Source organism: Macrobrachium nipponense, chromosome 36, assembly GCF_015104395.2.
Source record: "Macrobrachium nipponense isolate FS-2020 chromosome 36, ASM1510439v2, whole genome shotgun sequence".
Lineage (NCBI taxonomy): Eukaryota > Metazoa > Arthropoda > Malacostraca > Decapoda > Palaemonidae > Macrobrachium > Macrobrachium nipponense.
The window spans coordinates 65569194-65595417 of record NC_087220.1 but is presented as its reverse complement, the minus strand read 5'-3'; the positions used below and the strand labels follow the sequence as shown (position 1 = coordinate 65595417).

General features: G+C 45.4%; 1 protein-coding gene across 1 annotated transcript in view; it reads left to right on the top strand.

The window, feature by feature from the left end:
• Positions 1–2006: 2006 nt before the first annotated feature.
• LOC135203481 (oocyte zinc finger protein XlCOF6-like) overlaps positions 2007–26224 on the top strand; it is a 146228-nt gene continuing 122010 nt past the window's right edge. The window contains exons 1-3 of the mRNA XM_064233203.1: positions 2007–2212; positions 4794–4875; positions 25153–25386. The gene's annotated coding sequence lies outside the window, so the exon portion shown is untranslated. The remainder of the gene's footprint in view (positions 2213–4793; positions 4876–25152; positions 25387–26224) is intronic.

Below are 26224 nucleotides of genomic sequence, written 5' to 3'. Positions count from 1 at the left end.
ACTTACCGAGGCTTATGTTACGTTATTTCAAACTCACTCTCGCTCATAATTATATGTGGCCGTGTATCACGGAAATATATATATATATATATATATATATATATATATATTATATATATATATATATATATATATATATATATATTAAACAAAAGACTAAGAAGTTCTTGAGTCGAAAGGCCTCGCAGTACTTTACTCCTTTGCCTCACTTTCCCTCGTGGTTTTTGCTATATATATATTATATATATATATATATATATATCTATATATATATTATATTTATTATATTATATATATATATATATATATATATATATAGTATATTATATACGGTCACGTAAATGTGTTAGTGTTTGAAGGAACGTAAAACATGAACCTGGTTACATAAGTAAAGAGAAACTTAGTCATTCTGCATGCAAGTATTCTATTCTTACGAAACAAAAAATTTAGCAACTCATAAATGATTAAAATGAATTTTATTTAAGGCATAACGTAATATACACAATCTGTCCCAACGTAGTTTATTTAACGAATGTCACGGAAAGTCAAAGAAATCGTAATTATAAGCTTCTTCGTATTGGGGAGAAGAACCTGGCCAAAGAGTGCATAGTTGTACCGTTGTTCCAACGAAATGTTAAACAACCGACACCGCTGCAGTCCTTGGAAGTGTGGTTAATCACATCATCTACAGTGCGAAGGAATAAAAGTAAATATGTCAATGTAAAAGGAAGGTACGCTTTTGTATTTAGAACCATTGACCGGGCACATTTATGAAGAATAAAAGTATCGAAGTTTGCAAAAGTTTTACCCTATATTCTTGGGCATATTATGTCTTTTTCCCCAGAAAAGAGAAATGGAAAATCTTACCACTGTCGCAATCTACAAACTTCCTTATTTTAATGTCATTTTTTAAGATAAGCTTTTGTAAGAAAAATTATTTTTTGTGAATTCATTAACAATTTATCAGCAATGTAGCTAAATGCCCGCCACCAAAGAAGCTTGAAGCATTGGGTGTTCATATCCCAAAATATAGCTCTAGAAATCATTGTATTTTTAATCTAGCCATATTTTATCAATAAGACAATTTCATTAACTTCCAACAGAGAATGTAAAATGGATACCTTTTTTCAACATAGAGAGGATATGAAAGTACTGGTTCTTGATATAACAAGAAATTATTATAATATGCAGACCCGATAAAGGCAATTAAGGATGAAATGTTTATATCAGAATATTCTTGTTTGATGGACATACACTACGTTTCAACATATCAAAAAACGTTTTCGGTATTTTCTGATAAACTTACATTAAAGTGGAATGTTTCCTGAGTTTTGTGTTTCAAGTTAATGGCACTTCATAATTAATAAATATATGAGCATAAAGACTTAAAGTTATGTTTAGGAGGATTACACTTTTGTTAGAAAATTCTATTTAGAAAAACGATAAGAGTTGAAATTTCTTTACAGGAAAGTAACAAAATCAAATTCTGTGCCTTTCACTGCTGTGTTGATACCTCCCAACAACACACGCTTTCCTCAGAAATCCATTTAAGGTAATCATAGAAAGGCTAAAAAGGAGAAAGTACAATGTGTTTTGAAGTAAACCAGCGCTTACAAGAAAATCACAACAATTGGTCTATAATTTGAGATTTCAGAAGAAATCGACACAAGAAAATCAAAAGACGCTCAATTTAGATTCACTGTATGGATGGCAGAGATGAGTACATGTTATCGATGACATAGATTCAAGTCAGAAAAAATGGCTATATTCTAAAGGTAAAATTACATCACTATAGAACTTTTAAAAAGTCTAACTTAAATTCAAGTCAGAAAAAATAAGACTGAATTCAAAATACTGCTCTAAAGGTAAAATTACATCACAATAGAACTTTTAAAAAGTCAAACTTAGACATCTTCGTGGGCAAGACTAGGAAAAAATCGAGTATATCTAACACTAGAAGACCTAACAAAATAATGAAAACAAAATTGATGAAAAGGTGCACCAACTCCCAGAGGAAAAGACACTGACTGTCGTCTGTCACTGACATCGAGTTTGACAAACCGCAGACCACAAGGTAACGCTCACGTCAGACGTCTGCTGTAAAAGTTAAGTTATACCTATAAAAATATAGTCTCGACGCCCAACCAATCTTCGAGTATTTATCCGCTGCCCTATTTATCATCAATTACTGTCAATATTATTGTGATTGAAGGTAAGAAAACTCCGTGGAAGTTTTGTAAACAATAAATGGTACAGTTTTGAAAATTGCTTCAGGGTTGAGACAGCCAATGCCATATAGGCTAGGTACATTGTATGGTTGGTTAGCAATAGCCTCTCCTCTCTCTCCTCTCTCCTCTCTCACCTCATCTCTCTACTCTCTCTCAGCCTAGCTCTCTCTCTCTCTCATCTCAATCACTCAAAATCTCTGTCTCCTCTCTCTCTCTCTCTCGTTTAGCCTCATCTAATCACTCTAAAATACGATGCCCCATGTTGCTCTCTCTCTCTCTCTCTCGTTTATGCCCCATCTAATCACATCTAAAATCCTGATACCCCGTGTGGCTCTCTCTCTCTCTCTCTCTCTCTCTCTTCTCTCCTCTCTCCTCGTCTCCTCTCATCTTCCACTCTCTCTCTCTCTCGTTATGCCTCATCTAATCACATCCTAAAATACTGAGCCCATGTGGCTCTCTCTCTCTCTACTCTAGTTATGCCTCATTAATCAAATCTCAAATCCTGATACACGTGTGCTCTCTCTCTCTCTCCTCTCTCTCTCTCTCTCTCTCCTCTCTCTCTCTCTCTCTCTCGTTTATGCCCCACCTAGTAGGTAATCACATCTAAAATCCTGATACCCCATTGGGTTATAGCTATATAATTCTTATAGCTATTCACGAATATTCAAATGTAGGACACCTAAAGGCCATTAAGATGATTAAAACTCCCGAATTGACCCACTTAAAAATCAAATTACCCCCCCTGGTGGGGTGTAATGTTGGGAACCACTAGCCTAGGCCTAGCTTTTAATCTAGGTAACCAGTCAGTGTTAGGCTGAGATTTACGAGTCATCCGGTCATTATTTTTATGCGAATATCCATGTGCTGTTAATGTGTGGTAGCCTTCAAGTTTGGTATAAGATTACAGGCAGTCCCCGGGTTACGACGGTCTCGGCTTACGACGTTCCGAGGTTACGACGCTTTTCAATTATAATCATCCGAAATTATTTCCAGGGTTACGACGCCTACAACACTGATCTGGCAGATGAAATATGACACCAAAAATGCAAAATAATCAATATTTAAAGTTTTTTTGATGAAAAATGCAATAAGAATGCAGTTTTCATAGTTTTCAATACACCCAAAGCATTTAAAGTAAGGTTTTCTTAGGATTTTTGACGATGTTCCGGCTTACAACGATTTTCAGCTTACAACGCGTCTCAAGAAGGGAACCCCCATCATAACCCGGGGACTGCCTGTACGGTTGTCCAATTGCGTACGTCCCTTCGGCCCCTAGCTGCAACCCCTTTCATTCCTTTTACTGGACATCCATTCACGATCTCAGTATTTCTACAGAAGCAGTCCGCACGGACTGCAAGGAACGTAACCGCAGATATGACGTCCACCAGGCATTGGGCCGTCCAATGTATTTCGCTGTGTTTAGTACTGGCCCCTGGGGGTTAATAGCAGTCGTCTGAATAAATATTACTTAAAATTCTTGTTCAGGAGGTAAAACTACATTGAAAAACCGTAACTGCCCGTAACTGCCATAGTCTAGGCCGCCGCGGATAAGTACCCTAGATCTACCATGATCTCTTTCTTCCATCTTGCTATCCACCCAATCCTAACAATTGTTTCATTGTGTAGGTGCTTTGAGGTTTTCCTCCTGTTACCACTCTTAAACCTTTCTATTCTCAGTTTCTGTTTCAGAGCTGAATGACCTCATAGGTCCCAGTGCCAGGCCTTTGGCCTAAATTCCATATTCGATTCCACTCCAATAGCCTAGGTAGACCTACAACTTTTTTATTGATAGGTTTCATTTGTGTGTGTGTGTGAGTGTGATTTTGATGAATTTGGTACTTCTGTCGAAAGTGCTGGATTAACCCCACCACTTCCACTGAAAGTCTAACAATTACTGGGCTCTGTACTGGGAAACGGGGGGTATTTTGGTGGGCGAATACTCTGATAACCATAGCCAGGATGTAACATAACCTAACCTGCTCCAACCTAGGATGCCAGTTTCTATACATATTACCTAGTGTGCCATAAGTCATAGAGCAAAATATAGTGTTGCAAAGTAAGATAACCTTTCTAATTCAAACCAAATCTATTTTCTAGTCTAGGCCCTACCCAGGTCATAGTAAACAGTGACCCTCAATTTCTAATCATCTGCCCCAAAATAACTTAGATACTTGAAGCTGGAATTTATTTCCAGATATGTTACAGTCATATTTCTGTTTTATACTTCAAAACATTCGCATATTCTGTCTCAAGAAGTTGCCTAACCTAACAGTCCAGTGGGACCCCCGTATTCGCATCCTCCTGATTCGCTGTCTCATGTATTCATGGATTTCTCTCCTGACCATATCTACCCATTATTCACGGGAAATTCGCCTATTCCATGTATTTTTCTATGAGAAATATCCACAAATTTATGGTTGTTTATCAATTTCATCATAAAATGCTCTTTCTGTGATAAAACTATTATAAAAACCAGGTATAAAAATTTTAGTGGGTTTTTCTTGAGTTTTACATACCAAAATAGGCCATTTTCAGTGTTTTTATAGGGTTTTCAACTATTTGCAGATTCTAACTATGTGGGGGGGCCGCCGTCTGGTACACATCCCCAGCGAATCGACAATTAAGAGGAAAATCTTTCCAAAATCAGGTGATTTTTAATGTTATCACACCTTGTTATTATGTATTGTTCATTTACTTGTCATTAATTTTGATCTATATCTTCCTCTCTGTGAAAAAGGGAGGAAAAACTCCTATCTATTTATTCAGATTTCATATAGGCAGTAATATATAAGACATAAATTAAAATCCTAAAGACTATTATTACTAAGCTAGGAAAGGGGCCTGATTGTCAGTAGTCTGTTGGATGGGACTTAATGTATCATAGTAAAGTTTACGATCTATTGTTAGTTGTCTGTAAAAAGAAACAATTGAGATAGCTTTGTCTGGCTGCACTTTTCTGTCCACCCCGAAATCTTAAGATCTACTGAGGCTAGAGGGCTGCAAATTGGTATGTTGATCACCCACCTTCCAGTCATCGTACATACCAAATTTCAGCTCTCTAGCCTTAGTAGGTTTTATTTTACATAATGTTAAAGATTACCATAATTGTGCATATGGCACTGCTCTAGTGCTAACAGTATAGGCCATCACCAGGCCGTGGCTGAAAGTTTCATGGACCGCGGCAGAGAGTTTCATCGGCCATGGTCTAGAATTTCATACACAATTACATATATGCTATACAGGAAAACTTTTGTGCCAAAGAAACTTCAGCGCATTTTTTACTTGTTTGTAGTACCTTTATTTGTTCCGATACGTAATACAAACCATCAATCCTTTAACAATAGGAAGTAGCTAGCGGCAGCTGGAACGGTCGTAAGCTTCGAACAAGGGGAGAACGGTAGTTAACTGCTTGTCCGCGCGACTGGAAGGTAAACAAATCACTTTTGCTTTCGGCCGCGGGTGTGAAGGACGTGTTCGTCATCGCTCTCTGCCCGCTTCATCGTCGTATGCTTTGTTTATATTGTGTTTTCTACTATTGGTTGGTTTGACTTGAAAATGAAACTGTAAGTACACTGTTTTCATTTTCATTACTTAATTATGAACCAACATAGAGCTATCGCCGTACATGCGGCAATTTCCTCTCTTTTCGTGAATTGAACCCTTGAATTATGTCTCGGTGCCGAGGGCGGGCGCGCTCGCGCCGAGTCATGTATTTTGGGCGAAAGTGTGTAATTGAAAAATGTAAGTACTCTTTTCATTATATTTTTGCCCTGTGCGTTCGTTGCCGAGAGCGTGATTGCGCTCGGCACGAGCCTTTTATTTTGTGTGATAGAATGCAATGAAAGTGGATTCGCAATTGCAGTATTCTTTTCATTTTCATTTATTTATTTGCATAAATTTTAATTTGGATCAATTTTCGCTCTTACCCGGGAATTGATCCTTACGATTATTTTCTATGAAAGTGAAATCACAAGTGCAGTATTCTGTTTCATTTTCATATATATTTTATGATAGCATCATATTATTATGGATCAAGTTTCCGCTCTTACCCAGAAATTGATCTTTTCCCCTTTAAGTTCTATGAAGTGAATCGCAAGGGCAGTATTCTGTTTCATTTTCATATTACTTTTCACTGCTGTGCGGGTGTAGGGGAAGCGAAGGTCTGCCAGGAAGTCGTCGGAAAGCTCTCCCGCGATTCCCTTGGTATCCGATTCTTCGTCTTCTTTCCTGCCCCCCGCTCAGCTTCCTCGTTGTATTTGTTTTTGGGGTCTTCCTTGCGTTCGGGGTGGGGCATGTCTTCCCCCCGTGCGTGAGGGAACCCCTCTTACTAATCTGTCTGTGCTACCGCAGGTGCTACATCCGTGGGAGACGACCTTGGACAGGTATGAACCACCGCGGCGGCAGGGCGTGCCTAGCATCCACGGGCTGCTGCAGCGTCTAGCGAGGTCTGGGGCGGTCTCCACTACTACCTCCACGGCCGCTTATGCTGCTCCCCCCCGCCTGGTCTACACTCCCCATGCTGTGTCGGTGACGCCGTCTGCCGCTACTAGGGCCGCCGCTGTACCGAGGGGGGGTTGCCGCTGCCGCCTGTTTTCTTCGTGTTGCCTGCCCCAGACTTCCGCTGTTCCAGCAGCTCGCCCCTGGACCGGCCGCCAGTACCCAGGTTCCCGCTGGCTGCCGATGATTCTACGAGGCGATCGCTGGGCCTGCCGTACCTGCCGCTGATGTGATTCCCGCTGCTGGCTTGGCTGTCCCTTCTGGGTCTACCACTGCCGCTGTTCCTGCCGCTCCTGAGCTGGTTGCTGTTCCTGTCGCTCCTGGTTCCTGAGCCTGTCCATGCTGGTCCTGCCCATGGTGTGTCTTCCCCAGTCCCAGGTCCTTCCGGACAGGTGCAGTCGGGCCGTGTTGCTTCGGCAATAGCCCCGGCTCCGGCCTGGATGGAGGACCTGACGACTGTCCTGCGTGAGCTGACGAGGAAGAGGAAGAAGAGGAAGGTGTCATCTTCGTCTTCATCGTCTGCTGCTGCCTCTTCCCCTTCGACTTCTAAGGCTACCAAGCCGAAGAAGAAGAAGGCTGCCTCCTCCCCCCCTAAGAAGGCTCCTTCGGGACCTTCTAAGGGCCCGTCTCGCTCAGGCGATTCGGGGAGCTCTTCTGCTGGTCCTCCTGCTCCCTCGGGAACAGGGCCCGTCTCTTCTTCTGCAAGAAGAAGAAGACGGGGACCAGAGGAGTACCAGCCTCGGCTGGCACTTCCTCGCCTGGTACTAGCGGTTCTGCCGCTAAACCAGGATCCGCCTCGGCTTCTCGTTCGCGAGAAGTACCGAGTGGACGGTCTCCCGCGGGAGACCGTCCAGCCAAAGTCTTGACGCCCGAGCTCGCTCGCCGTCAAGACCGAAGCGCGGAGCAGAAGACTGGCGAGAGTCGTGCAGACGACTCTCGCCAGGCCAGTGGACGCTCTCGCAGCGACCAGCCGGCTGCTCGGGTAGACGTGACGGTCTCTGACCGGCCACGGGTTGAGGCGAAGAAGGGGTCCCCGCGGCCGTCGGTACCAGCCTCGGCTGGTACCAGCGGCTCGACGCGCCGAGAGGACGCTCACCCGTCTCACCGCGACAGCGAGCCTAGCAGGTCACCTGACCGTCGCTCCCATCGGGACCAGGCGGAGACGGTAACCAGCAACAGCTCGCCTGACGCTCGGGATCGGGTTCGACGTTCGCAGCCGAGCCTCTCGCCTCAGGCGAGCAGCAAGGCCAGGCCTGCTGCTCGATCACCACCGCGGGTTGGGGATCAGCAGCAGCCCTCCAAGCACGCTGGTCCTGCCAGCGAGCGAGGGGGGATCTCCCGCGGGAGAGCGTATAGCCAAATTTTGGCGCCAGAGTTCGCTCGGCGCCAAGTACGTGGCACGGAGCAGAAGCTGGTGAGAGCCGCTCATGTGACTCTCGCCAGACCAGCGGCCGCTCTCGCAGCGACCAGCTGGTAACCCTGGTAGACGTGACTGTCTGACCAGCCACGAGCTGGCTGGGAAGAGGTTCCCTCGTTGGTGCCAGCCTCGGCTGGTACCAGCGGTATGACGCGCCGCGAGGACAGCACCGGTCTCACCGCGACAGTGGTCTCTGCAGGTCTCTTGACCGCCACTCCCACAGGGACCGGGCGGATAGGGGGACCAGCAGCAGCTCCTCTGCACACGAGATCGGGGCCGCTGTTCTCGGTCCAGCCGTTTCCCTGGGAAACGGCTCGACTAGGCCTGCAAGTGGCGATCGCCTGCAGCCCTCCAAGCCCGCTGGTTCTGCCAGCGAGCGAAAGAGGAGCGTCATGTCTTCCTCTCCCGTGCCTGCAACTTCCTCGGTTTGCACCAGGAAGAGCGAGGCACAGCGGGGTGGTCGTGAGGGGCATACCCCGCACGACACCGTAAGTACCAGGTACGATCTTCGGACCAACCAGGACTTACGCGCAAGTGGCAGGAGGAATCCGAGAGGGGTCTATCGCAGTTCCTCCTCCTTAAGGGGGAGGTTCTCGGAACGCTCTTGTTCGAGGGGCTTGACGGTCCTACTCTGCAAGATGCTATGACTTCCGAGATCCAGAGGAACTTTGTCGAGGTTATGGCGCTGATTCGTCAGCGCAACGACCTCGGGGAAGGATTGCCGCTCCCACCAGCAGAGCCCACGTCTCTGCTCGAGTCGTTTTGGGGCCCGAGAGGGAACCCAAACCGACGGTGGGTCTGCCGCGATCGGAGCTTGCCGATTCTGTCTTGAACCAGAGTCTCTCGTCTCCGGACAAGAAGGCTCTCTCAGTTCTGGCCAGTCGATCAAGCTATTTCCACCTCCTCTACTGCGACAGCGGCGTTTCTACGTGTCTTCGGACACCGTATTTAAATACTCCTTCGGTCCTCCTGAAAGGTTTCGACCTCGACGAGGACTGGAATGAGTCGGAGGACGGTATCGGCTCTCTCCTGTCAGGTGTCGATCAGCCCCACCCAGACGACGTTCACAGTGGCAGCAGATCCTTACCTACAGTGAGAGTTCGTTACCCTCCTCGGGGAAAACGTTTTCTCCTGACGATACGTTTTCCCAGACTCTGAGGCCATCGCCGCAAGGCGATGGCTGCTCCTACTCTTCTCCAACTGCTAGTTCCACTGGGAAGGCGAGCGAGTATCCAATTCCTCCCCCATTCCCTCTTTCCTTACGGCTACGAGGGAAATGGGAGGGATCCTGCAGAGATTTCTCTGTAGGATCCCACGTTGGGGACTGCGCTACCTGGGGACCTTCGGGTCCTACCTGACGTAAGTCCCGGTCGTTGAGGAGGGATCCTGCCCCATTCTCGATTTCTACGGGAATCGAGAGGACCACCAGCCGATATCGTTTGACGAATTCGGTGGGGGTTTCGCAGAGTGCTTAGAATTCTACGGAATTTCTAGTGCATTCAGAGTGTTCGAGTTTTTTACGATCTCCAAACACTTAGGCTCTACTTCCAAACGTTCAGCCCATGAGAAGCAGTTCTTCAGGCGGCTCTCCCCTGTGTTTCATTACTGAAGAATGCCCTGCTTTCATTGCAACTACGACTTCTCACCGGACAGCAATGAAATAGCGGTTAGCGTTTTCAGTCATTTGTAAGCACAGGTTATGAATCTTGAGAATCCTTCTCTCGATTCGTCTGTGAAGACGTAGGTTGCATTCAATGTCTACCTTCGTCTTCAACGGCACATAGTGTTGTTTCTCCTTAGCTGAGATTCAACAACTATGAGAATGTCTTGCCTTCAGGGACCTCGGTCTCTAGAAGGCAATTGACTTTCGCCTGTTGGGCACATGCCTAAAGAGAATAATCACCTCCGCGTCCGGTATAGGTGACAAACAAATACACTATTTGTTTGGTCTCTCGGCATAACCCTTTTAAGGGCGAAAGTCACGTGACTTACTCGGATGCTTGGACAACTTGCCTGCCTCCTACCGAACGCAGTCAGTCGACAGCTGTCAGAGCGCCCGAGTCAGTTACGAACTACGCTGTTGACTTAGTTTGGTTGTTACAGAGCAATCATTACTTCGTCTTAATAGCTTGTCACAGTACCCATACCATCGACACCCACCATGGAGAGTTGGTGTCCTATCCACTACCGAGAACTTCGCTGCATGGGGATAGGAGGATGCGAGACTCTTCGTTGCAGACGGACAGACCAGTATGGGTACTGGACATCACCGAAGTCGAGAAGAGGGATAGGTCATGCGACTATTCCCTTCTTTTCCTCTGAGAAAACTGCATGACTTCTCCTGCGAAGTCAGGCATCCATGGGGAGTGGTGGGGATCCGTGACGCTCGATTTCGTAACCGAACTTCGTAGTCGAAGAAACTCGAAACCCGTTCGGTCCCTGACAATCGGTTCGAGTCGTTCACAATCCCCTCCCTAATGGACTTCACCGTCTTCGATGCGAAGGAGATGCTGCTTTGTCCGCAAGAACTTCTCCGTGTCGCAGGTACTGAAGGCAGGGGTCTGGTCCAACCAGACCAATGCACCCTCACCCTTTCTACCTTGGGATATTGCCAACAGTCCTTGGATCTTTTTTCCTTGGGACCCGTGGTGGCTGCTCAACACGTTGTGTAGCGAACCCAGACCCTCGCAGGCTGAACAGCATCGAGTCCTGGTGTGACCGTAAGAAAGGATGAGTGAATGAGAGTGTGACTGGCTCCTCTTCCCATCTTTTTCTTTTCCTCTACCTGTAGGTAGAGGGACACGGTCGTCACCCTGCTGGATAAGGACAAGATGCAGGTGAGCTACTCAACAGAGCCCCATCCTATCCCTTTCACTAGGGATAGGAGCGTATATCCACCACTTCCTCCAACAAGGGGTAGGAAGTGGATGCCAGCTTGAGACAAACCCATAATTTGTTCATGAAACTTACCTGTAGATATATATATATAGCTGTATTTTCTGAAGTCCGACAGAATTTTTAAAACTTCCGACACACGCAGTGGTCGGCCAGGTGGTTAGTACCCATTCCCGCCGCTGGGAGGCGGGTATCAGGAACCATTCCCATTTTCTATTCATAATTTTGTTCATGAAACTTACCTGACAGATATATATATAGCTGTATTCTCCGAAGTCCGACAGAATTTCAAAATTCGCGGCACACGCAGTGTGGGCGGCCAGGTGGTAGTACCTCCCCATTCCCGCCGCTGGGAGGCGGATAATCAGGAACTTATTCCCATTTTCTATTCATATTTTTTCTTTTTTTTGTCGACCGGTCGGTTAAACAACTGTTTACAGACCTCCGCCTAGGATTTTGAAACTTCATTAGCCGCTTAAGTATCCTAATTATTCTTTCAATTATTGACTTGGATTTGTGGCTAGGCATACGCTATCGTAAATTTTTTCATTGCATTTGATGTCTGAAGCTAGTTAGCCTAGTTTCAGACTTTGTTGTCTGCTTGGGGTAGGGTGAGGCTACCGGAACTTTCGGTAGCACTCGCTTAGTATATATGACGTTTTACATGTTTTCTTTGCATAAGTTCAATGTAATTAGTGTAATGTGTGACTTACGGAAAGAAGTAGGATTCATGTACGCATTTTAGAGCGTGTTAGAATCAGGAGTTTTCCTCCACAGTAAAACAGAATTAGAAATAATGAACCTTCTAACCTCCTGTAGATTTTATTTTGCCTAACCCTGTGGTATGGCTTACGGGCCTAGAAGAAGTGTCTGCTAGAGGATTACATCAAGTAATCTTAGACTAAGTGCTCGCTCTCCAATCAGTGTTGTGAAGTGTAGTGCCCTTGTGTTTGTGGAGGGGGCGTCAGATCGGCCCCATAATGCCTCTAGGCCTGGACCTCTGTCGGACTCCCAGGACTCAGGAGAGGGCATGTCGAAAGCCGCAAGAGGGTTACGGGGGCTCCCACCGATCTGGCGTCCCTTCGGCAGAACCTGTTGACGCTTCCCAGGCTGCTAAAGATCGTGCACGTGCACGAATCTTGAAGGATTGCTTCTCGTCCTCCGAGGCGTCCTCCCCGCGCAAGGGTTTTGGAGCTCTCGGAAGGACTCGCGCCCTCTAAGAAGCTTTAGAGAAGAGGACGCTTCACGTCCTCTCTCTCGTTAGGAGGGAACGTCAGATCGGCCCCATAACGCCTCTAGGCCTAGACCTCTGTCGGACTCCCAGGAAACCAGGGAGAGGGCATGTCAAAAGCCGAAGGAGGGTTACGGGTTTTTCATGCTGATCTGGCTTCCTTTCGGCAGGTCCTGTTGTCGCTTCCCAGGCTGCCGAAGATCGAGCAACAAGTGCACGAATCTTGAAGGATTGCTTCTCGTCCTCCGAGGCGTCCTCCCCACACAGGGTTGGAGTTCTCGGAAGGACTTGCGCCCCCTAAAGAAGCTTTAGAGAAGAGGACGCTTCACGTCCTCTCTCTCGTCACGAGAGGATGAAAGAGTAAAGAGACCACATTTACCCTTTTAGAAGAATGCACTGGCTCTTTTAAGGGACATTAAGGAGGTCATTACTTGCCAGAAGAGTGATTTGAGCCTCCGCGAGTGAACGCTCGTTTATATTATTAAGGAGGCTCATTCATCTTGCCAGAAAGAGTGATTTGAGCCTCCCGAGTGAACGCTCGTTTTTTTTTTATACATTATTAAGGAGCTCTTCATCTTGACCTAGAAGAGTGATTTGAGCCTCCTGCGAGTGAACGCTCATGAAGTTAGAGCTGTTTCAATCTCGCTAGCATTCCAAAAGAATTTGGTAATCAAGGACATTCTAGATTCCACCTTTTGGAGGAGCAACTCAGTATTCGTCTCCTCTCCTCATGGCGCTCCGTATACGTTATGTAACGTTCGCTTTACTTCGAAAAAGCAAGCTGATAAGTTTTGACGTCCGGGCAAGCTTGCTTTGCACAGTCCAAACAACTTATCGTTTCTCTGGTTCGGCATAAGAAGGGCAATTTAGACGTGAGGAAGCTTTTGGAGGTGCTCGACGTCCTATAAGTAGAGACATTCTCCAGGACGCTCGGCAAGCACCTTGCGAGGGTGTCTTTCGGACGCTCGGCGTTCCTTTGTTGAGTGCGTTTCTGAGATGTTCTTTTGCATTACTAAGACGCAAGTTGTCGCACAGGCGGCCACTGTCTTTGTAAGAAGGTATGAAGGTCTTTAAGGCCCGTCTTGAAGACGAAAGCCATAATACGTCGTCCTTTAGTGTTCACACACTTCAGGAGCAGCATGCGGCTCTCCATGGAGAACTCGCATTGAGGACGTCCCTTGAAAATATTCAACGTCATACGCAAAACGCGGGTTCGTCATAACATTGAGATGTTGGCAAGGTCGCTCGCCAGGACGCCTCTTGGCGGGCCTTGCATGCATCAGGGCGCTCTCTGAAGCGTCGTTCAGAAGACTTGGTGTTCTCTGCTCAGACACGCTCGTAGCTAAGCAGGACGTTTTTTGAGGACGCTCAGCAGGACGCTTTTGAGGACGCTTTCCAGGACGCTTTTGAGGATGCTCGGCAGGACGTTTTTTGAGGACGCTCAGCAGGACGCTTTTGGATTTTGGACCGATCAGCAGGACGCTTTTTTGAGGACGCTTTCCCAGGACGCTTTTGAGGACGCTCGGCAGGACGCTTTCCAGGACGCTAAGCAGGACGCTCGGCAGGACGCTTTTGTGGACATTCGCCAGGATGCTTTGGTGGAAGCTAGGCAGGACGCTTTGCGAGAGAAAAGACTTGTAGAAGGCGTCTTATTTGCTGTTCAGGACGTTTCTTAGGACGCTTGACGCTTTCTAAACGCTCGTCAAGAGGAGGTTTTTTTCAGTGGACTCTCCACAGGACATTCCTTTACAGAAATTTTTAAAAAAAGGATTCGGAGTTAGCGGAGAGACATACCCAGAATTTTTTTCTTCGATCCCTCTTTCCTCTTCTTCGATTTCTCTGAGAATCGGGAAGGGAAGATTATATACTCGGATTCCTGGGTGACTTTCGGTCATGTTAAAGGGGTTTCCCCTATTAGCAAAGTGCTAATAGTTTTGTCAAGTAAGGACGTTTTCCCCATTGTCAAGATACTAAACGTTTTGTCATTTAAGTGGGGGACCCCTCATAAATGGGGTAGTTCTCATTGACATAGATTTTAACGTTTTATCGTTTAAGCGGATAAACTCATTAACAAATTTCGGAAGAGCTCTCATTCATTTTCAGAGGCTCATCCGGGGAGTAAGAAAAAGACTTGTAGACTAGATCCAGGAAGTCTTATGTCCAATATCATAAGAACATTGAACGGTCCTTTTCGATCCTCGGTTCTCTCTTGATGATCTCTATTCGAAATATTACTCCCTTTTCTTGGCAAAGAGTCAAGGAGTTCTTTTAAAAAGTCTCATTCATTAGAACGTGGACAGTCGTTTTCCTTTTCTTTCTCTCTTCCTCGTCGAGAAAGATGTAGTAGAGAATTCGATGTTCAAATTACTACAATACTTACGTAGTTTATCTTTGCGTCATTTTGCTAACGCATGGGTCAAGTCATATACGCATATCGTATTTACCTCTGCGGATAGAAGCCGAAAGAACTGTTGTTCTAATGTATTTATTTGACACTCCCTTCAACCTTCCAAGAGTTTCGGAGTAAGAACAACTCTTCAGGTTAGACGAGAAGTATTTCTAATTGAACTGCAACACCAACTCAGCTTCTGTATTTAGCGAATTTTGTTTCGTTTAAAATATGCCTGCTTGAGAGTTTCCTTTTGCTCGATAATTTCATACCTATCCTTCGTAAAAGGAGTAGCTGGCAACTCAGGCAGATAGTGCGAGACGATGAACAAGGCTGCTGTTACTCCTGATGCATGCTAATCTACGCAGTACCCGGCTAGCTAGGTGTCATGCGCGGTTGGTTTACGTCTCTCTCCCTTGCGGGAATGGCTGAATAAACCGTCTCTCTGCCCTAACAATTCATGGGATTTTTAGCCGCCGGGTTGAGGAAATTTCTAGTAATCATGAATGAACATGCCTTCCGTTTACTTAGAAAATTTCAACAAGATATATCTTATACTTGTTTCGGTGCGGGTTTACCGCACGGTAACAGAATTCTGTACGAATCTACCGCGGCATAGCACTATAATAATGCTCTCCTGCTTATGCAAAGCGCAGCCTTATTTAGGGAAGAAGCAGGCTGAGTGAGGGAATGGATGAGTTTGCTGGGGACCATTTCCTCGCTGGAGAAGCTTGTTTTCCCTGAATAAAACAGCAATTCAGACCTCTACACTTTATTTTCCTCAGGAAGAAATTGGAATAACATCAAGATCTTGTAATAATTCTAATTTTCTCTCAACGGCTTGAGGATCACCCTCGGGTGATAGCGAGAGGGTGCCAGACATCCGAACAGAGGAACAGATGTTCTGGCACATTGTCTGAAAGAATTGGAAGCCAAATTGTCGGCTATTATCCAGTTCCTCGAAGGGTGAGTTTGGATCGAGTGGCCCAAATCATCTCGGATAATTTCTCAGCTCTCTCATAGCTCAAGAAGAGAATTGGTTATGGGCTTGGGCACGGAACGTAACGATCCTCAAGAGGTTCGTTAAACTAGTGCACGTCCGTGCGGGTCTTCTCGATCGAAGGCAACAACTACTGACGTCTGAGTAATCCTCACTTAGAAGGATGTCGAAAGTGAGGAGAGACGAGGGCGTCCTTTCGTTAAGTTTTTCGTCATATTGAAGACGAAGGAGCTTCCTCTTAAGTTGTTCCCTTATTCATGATCCTAGAGGATTAGCTTTAGTCGCCACATGTTGGCCTCTAAGAGGTTGGATTCACAGAGGTCAGGTAATTCAGAGAATTGTCCAAAGACCCTTCCCGAGAGAAAACGGTGTAATCTAACATCGTCACTTAGTGAAGTATCTAATATCTCCTCTCTGAGTCTGAAGGCGTTCAGACTATCGAGAAGCGATAAGATCTTCAAGATTAATGGCAGTCTCTTGGCCAAGGCAAAGCAGTGCTGCCTATTTTCAGTGTTCAATCGGAGGGGGCCGTTTCTGGAGATAGTGAAGGGAAATGACTGTTCCTCCACCTCGACCTCTGTGAATTTCTTATGTTCTATCTTTCCGTATGAAGTATGAGATAAGATAGAAGTCCTAACTATTGTAGAATATGCAAATATGTTGTTGACGGCCTCTAGGCTCAGAGATTCGGTTCTGTCAAACAACAAAGCTTCACGATCTTTGAGGTCTGGGGAGATCTTGAAATTCTCTGGATCGCAGGTTTCGGCATGGAACTTAGACGTAGTCTGAGTTTCTGATGCCAAAAGCATTTCGAACCTATCCTTTCTGCGAACTTAATACACGTGCCCAGAAAGGATAACATTCTAACGCTCTAGCCACGGCAAAGAGGGTTAGTGAGGTTTTAGCCATCATCAGAGGTTTTAGCTTTAAAGGACATAATGCGGTCTGTCCTCTAAGCCTTCCGTTCTTGATAAGAACGAAAAACCTGTCTAACCCTTGACCCGAAGGCTTGGAGACCAAGGGTATGGCACAAATTGTTGGGCAAGGGCATTAGAAGATCCTGTGCCCTGTCGGGTCTCTCAAGTTTTATCTTGATAAAACTATGGAAAGTCGAGGTCAACGGACAATCTGCGGTGTTCCGTAAAAGACCAGACTGGTTCATGTCCAAGAACACCCTGGCACTATAGTCAAGGAGTTCTTTTAAGAAGTCTCATTCATTATGTTTGCATAAAGATTTGAGATTTTCTTAATATGAATGCTCAGAGGTGAGGGCGCGGCCTCGGAAGCATTTTTATTTCAACAGGGCATGACACTCAGTAACATCCTGAGTGCCACGCTTTAGCGAAGCAACTCTGTGTTCGCTTCACACTCCCGACGGGAATGTGAAGACGACATTTGAGATCTGTAAGTCGCTAGGACCATACATATCCGTAGATATATTATTGGGACAGCAAGCAACACGAATCCTATCCTATAGAAAAGGGATAGGTGTGCTTTTAACTTTGAAGGTTGGTCGCTTGAGGCGCGTTCCTTTTCTTTAGCCTAGAAGTTATGGAACTAACTTTGATAGGTTAGGTCAGGTGGTGGTTTTTAGCTTCGTTGCCCTCAGAAGTATGGTCATATGTCTAGTCACATTGTGGTCACGCCCCCCGTTGACAGATCATCTAGAGCGCACCAGCATTACGGTCTCTACCTCGCGCTGGCAACTCTAGTAACGCAGAAGAAAGCAGACTTGGTGACAGTAATCACGAAGTCGGCTATGCTAACAGGTGAGGAACCAAGATGTATATCATCTACTAATTTAGTTTCCCAAAAATCCTATTCTGTCTCTTCCCACCATCCGAAGGTGGGATTCAGCTATATATATATCTGTCAGGTAAGTTTCATGAACAAAATGTTATTGTTATAATACAATTAAGTTTGTTCATACTTACCTGGCAGATATATATAATTAAAGTGCCCACCCACCTCCCCTCAGGAGACAGTGGCACTGATAAAATATGAATAGAAAATGGGAATAGTTCCTGATATCCGCCTCCCAGCGGCGGGAATGGGTACTACCACCTGGCCGCCCACTGCTGTGCCGCGAATTTTGAAATTCTGTCGGACTTCGGAGAATACAGCTATATATATATCTGCCAGGTAAGTATGAACAAACTTAATTGTATTATAACAATAACATTTTTCTGTCGCCAGTGCTGGAAACACCTGTTTCCAGTACCTCCGTCTTAGATTTTGGAAACTTCATTGCCGCTAAGTATCCTAATTGTCTTTTAATTTATTTACTTGGATTTGTGCTAGACATACGCTATCTTAAATTGAATTGAATTTGATTCATTTTTGCATAAAATATCTGAATCTAGTTAGGCTAGTTTCAGAGGGTGTTGTCTGCAAAGATAGGGTGTGGCTACCGAAAGCTTCGGTAGATCCGCACTTGGTATGCCACGAGGGGTATGATCTTGCTTTTTTGTTGAGATTTGTCATGTAAGGAGTGTGAGACTTTGTCTAATTCCGTAAGGAAGACGTATGATTCGTTATTGTACCGCAATTAATCAGTAAACATGTCCTAATTCCGTAAGGAAAACGTATGATTCGTATGTACGCAATTAATCAGTAAACAAAAGTCAGGGTAGTGAACCTGCTAACCTTCCTGAGATTTGTTTTTTTTTTTTGAACCTAACCTGTAGTATGGCCTACGGGTTATGAATATGTCCTGCGGGATGGTGATCGCTCTCCTTCATTGTTGTGAAGAGTGCTACTTCTGTTATTGTTTCTCATAACCCTGTAATGTTGCCTTCGGGCCCTAAACAGTGTCTGTAGAGGTTATTGCCCTTTCTCTAATACACTTTCGATTCGTATCTTAGAATCGAAAGTGCTTGCTTTAGAGAGCAATAGTGAAGTGGCTAAGTGCAGTGACAGTGCCCCTTGTGTAGTGGAGGGTGCGTCAGATCGGCCTTATTTCGCCTCTAGGCCGGGACCTCTGCTTGACTCCCAGGACTCGGGGAGAGAGCATGTCGAAAGCCGAAGGAGGGTTACGAGGAACCCCCACCGATCTGGCGTGCCTTCGGCAGTTTCTGATGAAAATCCCCAGACTGCTAAGTGCGTGCACGTGCACGAATCTGAAGGATTGCTTCTCGTCTTCCGAAGCGTCCTCCCCGCGCAGGGGTTGGAGCTTTCGGAAGGACTCGCGCCCTCTAAATAGAAGCTTTATAGAAGAGGACGCTTCACGTCCTCTCTCTCTCGTTATGCGTTCCAGTGAGAAGTAAGCGAGGCGAGAACGTCGCCTGATCACGTGTATGTCTTTCCACCGAGAAATATGAAAAAGAAGTCTTCAGTAGCAGGACGCTTTTGAGAGCGGACGTCCGAGCTTTGTTACTGTGAGAATAAGAAGGCGTTCCCCTCGCCAGTCGACCCTCGTATTCTCACACGATCAACCCTTCTCCTGAGACTGTTTCGTGCAGTCGGATTTCTCTCCGAGATGTATCTCGCTTGTTTGACGCCTGTCAGGAGCGTGACGCTTTCTGCACGCTTCTTTTTGACGCTCGGCTTGGACGGGGTGGGGGACGTTCGGATGGACGCCAGGCGCGCGCGGGTGCACGCCAAGCGCGCACCGTGCAGTGGACGCCGAGCGCTACGCCGTGGATACCGCGCGCGTCGCGCGCCAGTGAACGCCGAGCGTGCTCGCTGCTGCGCCATGGACGCCGACGCGCGGCCAGCGCACGCCAGCGCACGCCAGCGCACGCCAGGTCTGTCGCCTGGCTGAACGTTTCTGTTGAACTCTTCTAGCTCTTGTTACGATTTGGGCCTCAAGAATTTTTACCTCTACCTTCGGTGATACCTTATACCTTCCACATGCAAAGAATGTGAAGTAAGCAGTGCTTCGGAGGAAGCTTAAAGTGAACAGACAACTTCGTCTTCGAAACCCAGCAAGACCTCGGGTTTCGTGAATTCAAGAGGTCTCTGTCAATATTATATTGCTTTTCGCAAAGGGTGGATGGAGGTAGTTAAGGAAAGCTCAAGGGAAGATCTCGTTTTCTCTACTGCGTCAAGACTTTTCGATAAGGCAGTTACGGGTTATGTAAAGGCTCGATGTCCTGCACGTCAGGACTCTCGGCAACGTTCAGTAGGATTCTTGCAAAGGCACTCATCAAAAGGACGCTCTTCAGGAAAGCGCAAGACAGGACTTCCTTTGCCATACTGCAATAAATTTTAAGCTTTAGCAGGCATTAGTTGTGATACGGGAGAGGAAGCTGGTTGGAGAATTTCTTCCTCTTCCCAGGATAATTTTTAGCCCATCTGAAAGGGTTCTTCAGATGATAGGTTTTGTTAGTTTCTAGTCGGGACTACGCTGCCGAATTGAACATTGTCGTTCTACCTGCCGTAAGCCCAGTCTCTTAACAGGATTCTTGCCCCTTCCTCGTTTGAGACGGGAATCGGAAAAATAAAATGCTCGACTTCCTGGATTACGTTTTGTCAATTCAGTGACAAGTGGGATTTCCCCCATTGACAATATACTATCGTTTTGTCAAGTAAGTGGGTATCCCCTCATTGACAAAATATCTCTTTGTCCCGTAAATGGGTTAGTTCTCATTTGACAAACATCTCATTAACTTGATATTGCGTAAGCGAATAAGCTCTTATTGACAAGATTCGGAAGAGCTCTCATTCGTCATTCGCAGACTCGTACAAGAAATAGACTTGTAGACTACGTCAATGAACGCTTATCTCCAATAACATAAGAAGCTTGAGCTGACTGCTTCGATTCTCTTAAGTTTTGTTCATGAAACTTGCCTGTCAGATATGTATGTAGCTGTATTTCCGAATTCAGCTATATATATGTCTGCCAGGTAAGTTTGAACAAACTTTATTGTGATATAATTTCATATTTTGCCTTGCGTTATTCTATTTCTGGTTGGTTTCAAGTCATATACGCTTGCTGTAGTTACCTCTTCGGATGGCAACCGAGAGGTCTATTGTCTATTTTAAGGACATGTAATCGTTACTCCCTGCAGCCTTCCAGGAGTTTCCGATTTATCTTTTACCGTTGTATGGTAGTGTTCTGACGACACAAAACGCATATATATATTTAGCGTTTTCTGTTTCGCTTATATATACCAGGCTTGAGAGTCTTTCTGCTCAAAAAATAACGGACCTATTTCTTCGTAGAATAGGGTAGCTGGCAACCCAGACAATAAAGTTAAGAGACGACATCGTAAGCTGCTGGCTGCTGCTGTCACGCTGTGTACCTGTCCTCCAGTCCCAAAAACCGAGGGCCAGTAACAGATCGTGCGCTGTCATGCTCGGTAGGTTACGTCTCTCTCTCCTGCGGGATTGACTGACCAACCGTATCTCTGTGCTGGCGGCTACGTCTCTCCTGATGGATTGACTGACTAACTGTATCTCTGTCCTACAATCACGGACTTTAGCCTAAGATTGAAGGGATTTCTTACGTGAATGAATAAACATTGCATTCGTTTTGCCTTACTATGTTCAACAGAGTTATCTCTTAATCCTTTCGGTGCTCGTTACCGCACGGTATAGAACTACGAGTCTACCGCAACATTGCACTTTTATATGCTCTCCTGCTTAGGCAAAGCGCAGCCTTATTAGGGAAGTAAGCATACTCGGGGAGGGAATGGATGAGCTTGCTGGGGACCATTTCCTTCCTGAAGAAGTTTGTTTCCCCGAATAGACTGCAATTCAGATCACAGTTTTTTCCTACCGGGAAACTGAAATATTATTCAAGATCTAGGAATGATTCTGAACATCTCTCAGTGCGTCTATACACCTGAGGTGATAGAAAGAAGGTGCCGGACATCTGGATAGGGTTTCAGATGTCCTGGATCTTAATCTGAAAGAAGTAAAAGCGATTCGGTAGTCCCTCCAGTCCTCGAACGAGTTTTTGGGAACCAGTGGTCCAGATCAACTCTGATATTCCACAGCTCTCTCATATCTTAAGAAGTATCTTCTCTCGGTCCCTGTTCGAGTTTACGAGAAAGAGCCTATTATAACAACAGGCGTAGAATATAACGATCCTCTAGAGGTTCGTTACAGGATTGCAAAAGTCCGTACGAATCGTCTCGATCGACGGCAGCAACTATTGACTTCCGAGTGGAATCTTTCTTTAGAAGTAAGTTGAGAGTTGTGGAGACTTTAGGGACGCCCTTTCATTCTTCTCTTCGATATGTTGAGGACGAAGAGGCTTCTTCTTCTCTGCTCCCTTATTCTCGATCCGGGATCGGTACCATTAAATGCCATCCTATGATATTGAACGGGGATGGATGTTTAGTCTCTTTTCCCCTTTTTCAATCGCTTAGGAAATGTAATAAGAGGATTTATGACGTCACAGGGAGCGACAATGACGCTGATCGCCCCATGTTGGCCTTCAGGAATCCTTGGATTCACAGAGGTCACATACTTCCTAGTTCACTTTCCAAGGACCCTTTTCCGAGAGAGTCCGTCTACTCTAACTCGAAAGGTACCTATAACCTCTCCGCTCTGAGTCTGACTACGTTCAGGCTATCGAGATGTTGACAGGAATAAGATTACCGTCTTCCATTTCCATCTGAAGAATGGGATAAGCTGGCAGTCACAACTATTAAAGAATACGCAAATATGTTATTGACGGTCCTTTGGGCTCAGAGATTTGCGTCTGTCAAACAACAAAGCCCTTCACGATCTTTGAGTTCTGTGGAATCTCGAATCTCGCTCACCATCTACTTTTTGTCTCGCCTGTTTTCTCGGAGTCAGACACTCGTGCGAGATCAGGCGACATATAGTAGCCCTGAGTTTCGTTGTTGACGAAGTCGGTTGCGTTTATACACCCCGATGATCGTGTAACATGAGACCAGGTTGGACTGTCAGGCATTCTTCCTTCGGGACTGAATCGCCTTTTTGCTCCTCGCTCCTTTCTCCTGGCACCAGAAGCTCGAGTCAGGAGTGATTCGCTGACGACGTTGGGTTGCGTTGATACACCCCCAAGGTTTGCTTAGATTGAATCGCCCAGGCAGTCCAGACACTTCATCCTTCAGCGAAGAATAGTGCCTTATGGTCTTCAGGGTACAGCCTTGCTGTCCTTGATTCGTCTGACTGGTCAACTGGTCGGCTCACCTGACTTTAGTACAGACGGACTGACTGTGCATGTCCAGATCGAAGCTTTCAATATGGAACTTAGACGTATAGTCTTGAAGGTTTCTTGATGTCAAAGCATTCGAAACCCCTCACCTACCTATTAACTTCTTGCATGTGGATCAGGAAGGCCTTCTTCTAACCACCCAATAGATACGACAAAGAGGGTTAGTGAGATTTTAAGCCATCGTCACAAGTGTTTTAGCTTTGGAGAACACAAGGCGGTGTGCTCTCTAAGCCTTCCGTTGTGGCCTAAGAATGGAAACCCGTTTTGTCCTGGGCCAGGAGCTTGGAAGCAAGGATGGCACAAGTTAGTGGGCAGGAGCCAGAGAGAGTCCTGTGCCCTCGTAGGGTCTCTCAAAGTTTTTTATCTACATAAAACTCAAGAAAGTCGAAGTCATTCGGGCAATCTGCAGTGTTCCGAAAAAGACCAGACTTGCCCATATCGAAGAACACCCTGGCTTTAGTGTTAAGGAGTTCTTTCAAAAATGCTCCTTCATTGTGTTTGCACGAAGATTTGAAATCTTTTTATCTGAATGCTCACGAGGTGAGGGCGCGGCCTCGGAAGCATTTCAACAGAGCATGGCACTCAGCAACATCCTGAGTACCATGTTTTAGCGAAGCAACTCTGTGTTCACTTCACACTCCCTGCGAGATGTGAGATGGCATATGAGATCTGCTGCTCGCTAGGGCCATACGTTGTCTGCAGACACAATCTTGGGGGCAAGAAGTACCATTCATCCTATCCTGTAGAAAATGGTTAGGAAGAGCTCTTAATTTAGTCGTTGATGTCGCCGACAACGGCGACTTCTAACTCTTAAGGCCTTAGTTAACACACCTTAACTTTGGCTAGGTTGGTCAGGTGGTGATATATATATTTTTATATATATATTTATTTTACTTCTTAGCCCTCATGGTATGGTCAATATGGTCTAGTCACATTGTGGTCCGCCCTCGTGACAGATCATCTGGAGGAGTGCACCAGCGTTGATAGGTCCGCTACCTGCTGCACTCTAGTAAAGCAGAAGCAGACTTGGGTGACAGTAATCACGAAGTCAGCTAAGCTAACAGGTGGAACCAAGATGTAAATCATCTGCATGCATTTGTTCCCAAAATCCTTCTATTCTGTCCCTTTCCCACCTCCAAAGGTGGGATTCAGCTATATATATATCTGACAGGTAAGTTTCATGAACAAAATGATATTGTTATGATACAATAAAGTTTGTTCATACTTACCTGGCAGATATATATAATCAAGTACCCACCCACCTCCCCTCACGGGGACAGTGGAAATAAAAATTATGAATAGAAAATAGGGAATGGTTCCTGATACCCGCCTCCCCCAGCGGCGGGAATGGGTACTAAACCACCTGGCCGACCACCTATGCATGTGTCAGAAGTTTGTAAATTCTGTCGGACTTCAGAAAATACAGCTATATATATATCTGCCAGGTAAGTATGAACAAACTTTATTGTATCATAACAATATCATTTTTATGATTGTCTCTTGCAAACAGGAACAAGTTCTTGCTTGCTGGTACGAAGAGATACGCTTGCCTCTCTCTTAGTACTTGGCCAGATGGCTCCTGACCATTGATTCCTGCGGTTTGCACACCCCGATCAATCGGACAGGGGCTTGGATTCCTCCTCGCTCTTACGACCAGGGAGGCATTCCAGGGATGGACGAACACCAGTCTGTTCATCAAAAGACTCAGATTCCTTACCCACCCCCAAGAAGTGAGTCTTCCTATTGTTAAAGGACTGATGGTTTGTATTACGTATCGAACAAATGACAATTTGTCGAAAATTGCATTTTTCCTAACTATACAAACCTGAGGTCCTTTACATAGTCCCTCCTCATGCCACCCTCACTCTGCGTATTTTGCATGGGCCAAAAGCAAAAGTGATTTGTTTACCTCCGCGCGACTGGTCGGACAAGCAGTTAACTACCGTTCTCACCCTTTGTTCGAAGCTTGACGGACCGTTCAGCTGCCGCTAGCTACTTCCTATTGTTAAAGGACCTCAGGTTTGTATAGTTAGGAAAAATGCAATTTTCGACAAATTGTCATTTTCTTGTACGTACAGGTACATAATGTGTTGCAAGCCCTCACCAAATATGGATCAAAGATCCATGATAAGCAACTCAGAATTAAACAGTATCTTTTGGCTCTCCTAGGGGATCTTACTTATTGGATATGTATACTACTATATGTACTATATTGTTAGTACGTACTACTGTTTATTATATTTTAATCAAGGGAGCATGTCACCTACATTAATGTTGTTATTGTAGGATTTCCCTTTACAAACTTATGAAAGCTTGAAAAATTAAAGTAAGCTTGGAAAATTAAAGTTTGCTGGTTTCAGTCTTCCCACAGGCTATTGCCTCTCAGACGGACGTCAGCCAGGTAACCTCAACCTCCCCACTGTGACATCACTCATGGCAGTAACTATCCAGTAGGTAGTCTCACCATTCACCCCTTGACAGGAAGAGAATGCTGCTGATCCCCAAGATTACGAGGCCAGCACGTTACCATCTGTTTGATATTTCATAGTTCCATAATAGCTATTATGAACTTAACAGAGGAATCCTTGTTTGCTGTGAGTCCCCTTTACCAGTTAGTTTACCTCTAACATTATTGTATATGTGTTCTTACAGTGAATAAATTAATACCTTATTATCTAGTTTGAAGTCGGCAACCATATGCAAACAAAAATGAAGATTCTGCTTTGGCAGAGAGTGAGGTTCTCCCGAAGTGTGTAAGAAACCCGAGGCCCCATACTTGTGATCGTACAGAGCTTTTAGCATTACTGTACTGTCATGATTATTCTTTCATTTGTTTCGGCACATTATACAAACCAACGGTCCTTTACATAAGGAATTACTATTCAGCACCAGCTGGACCGGTCGTAAGATTTACTAACAAGTTGTTCGGCAGTAACTGCTTGTCCGATGGTCGGGAGTCCCGCCTGACTGGAGGTAAACATACCACTTGCTTTCAACCGCTGTCGGGTGAAGACGTGTGCTCGCCTCTCTGCTCGCCTCTGTCATGAGATTATTATCAAAGCTGCTTACTTTTCAACCTGTTTCTATAGAATACTACTTGTGTGGAAGTGACTAAGTACCCTTGTGATTATTTAGTTTTCATTACAGGCAGTCCCCGGGTTACGATGGTCTCGGCTTACGACTTTCCGAGGTTACGACGCTTTTCAATTATATTCATCAGACATTATTTCCAGGGTTACGACGCTTACAACGCTCATCTGGCAGATGAAATATGACACCAAAAATGCAAAATAATCAATATTTGAAGGTTTTTTTGATGAAAAATGACATAGGAATGCAGTTTACATAGTTTCAATGTACCCAAAGCATTAAAAGTAAGGTATTCTTAGGATTTTTGACAATGTTCCGGCTTACAACGATTTTCGGCTTACG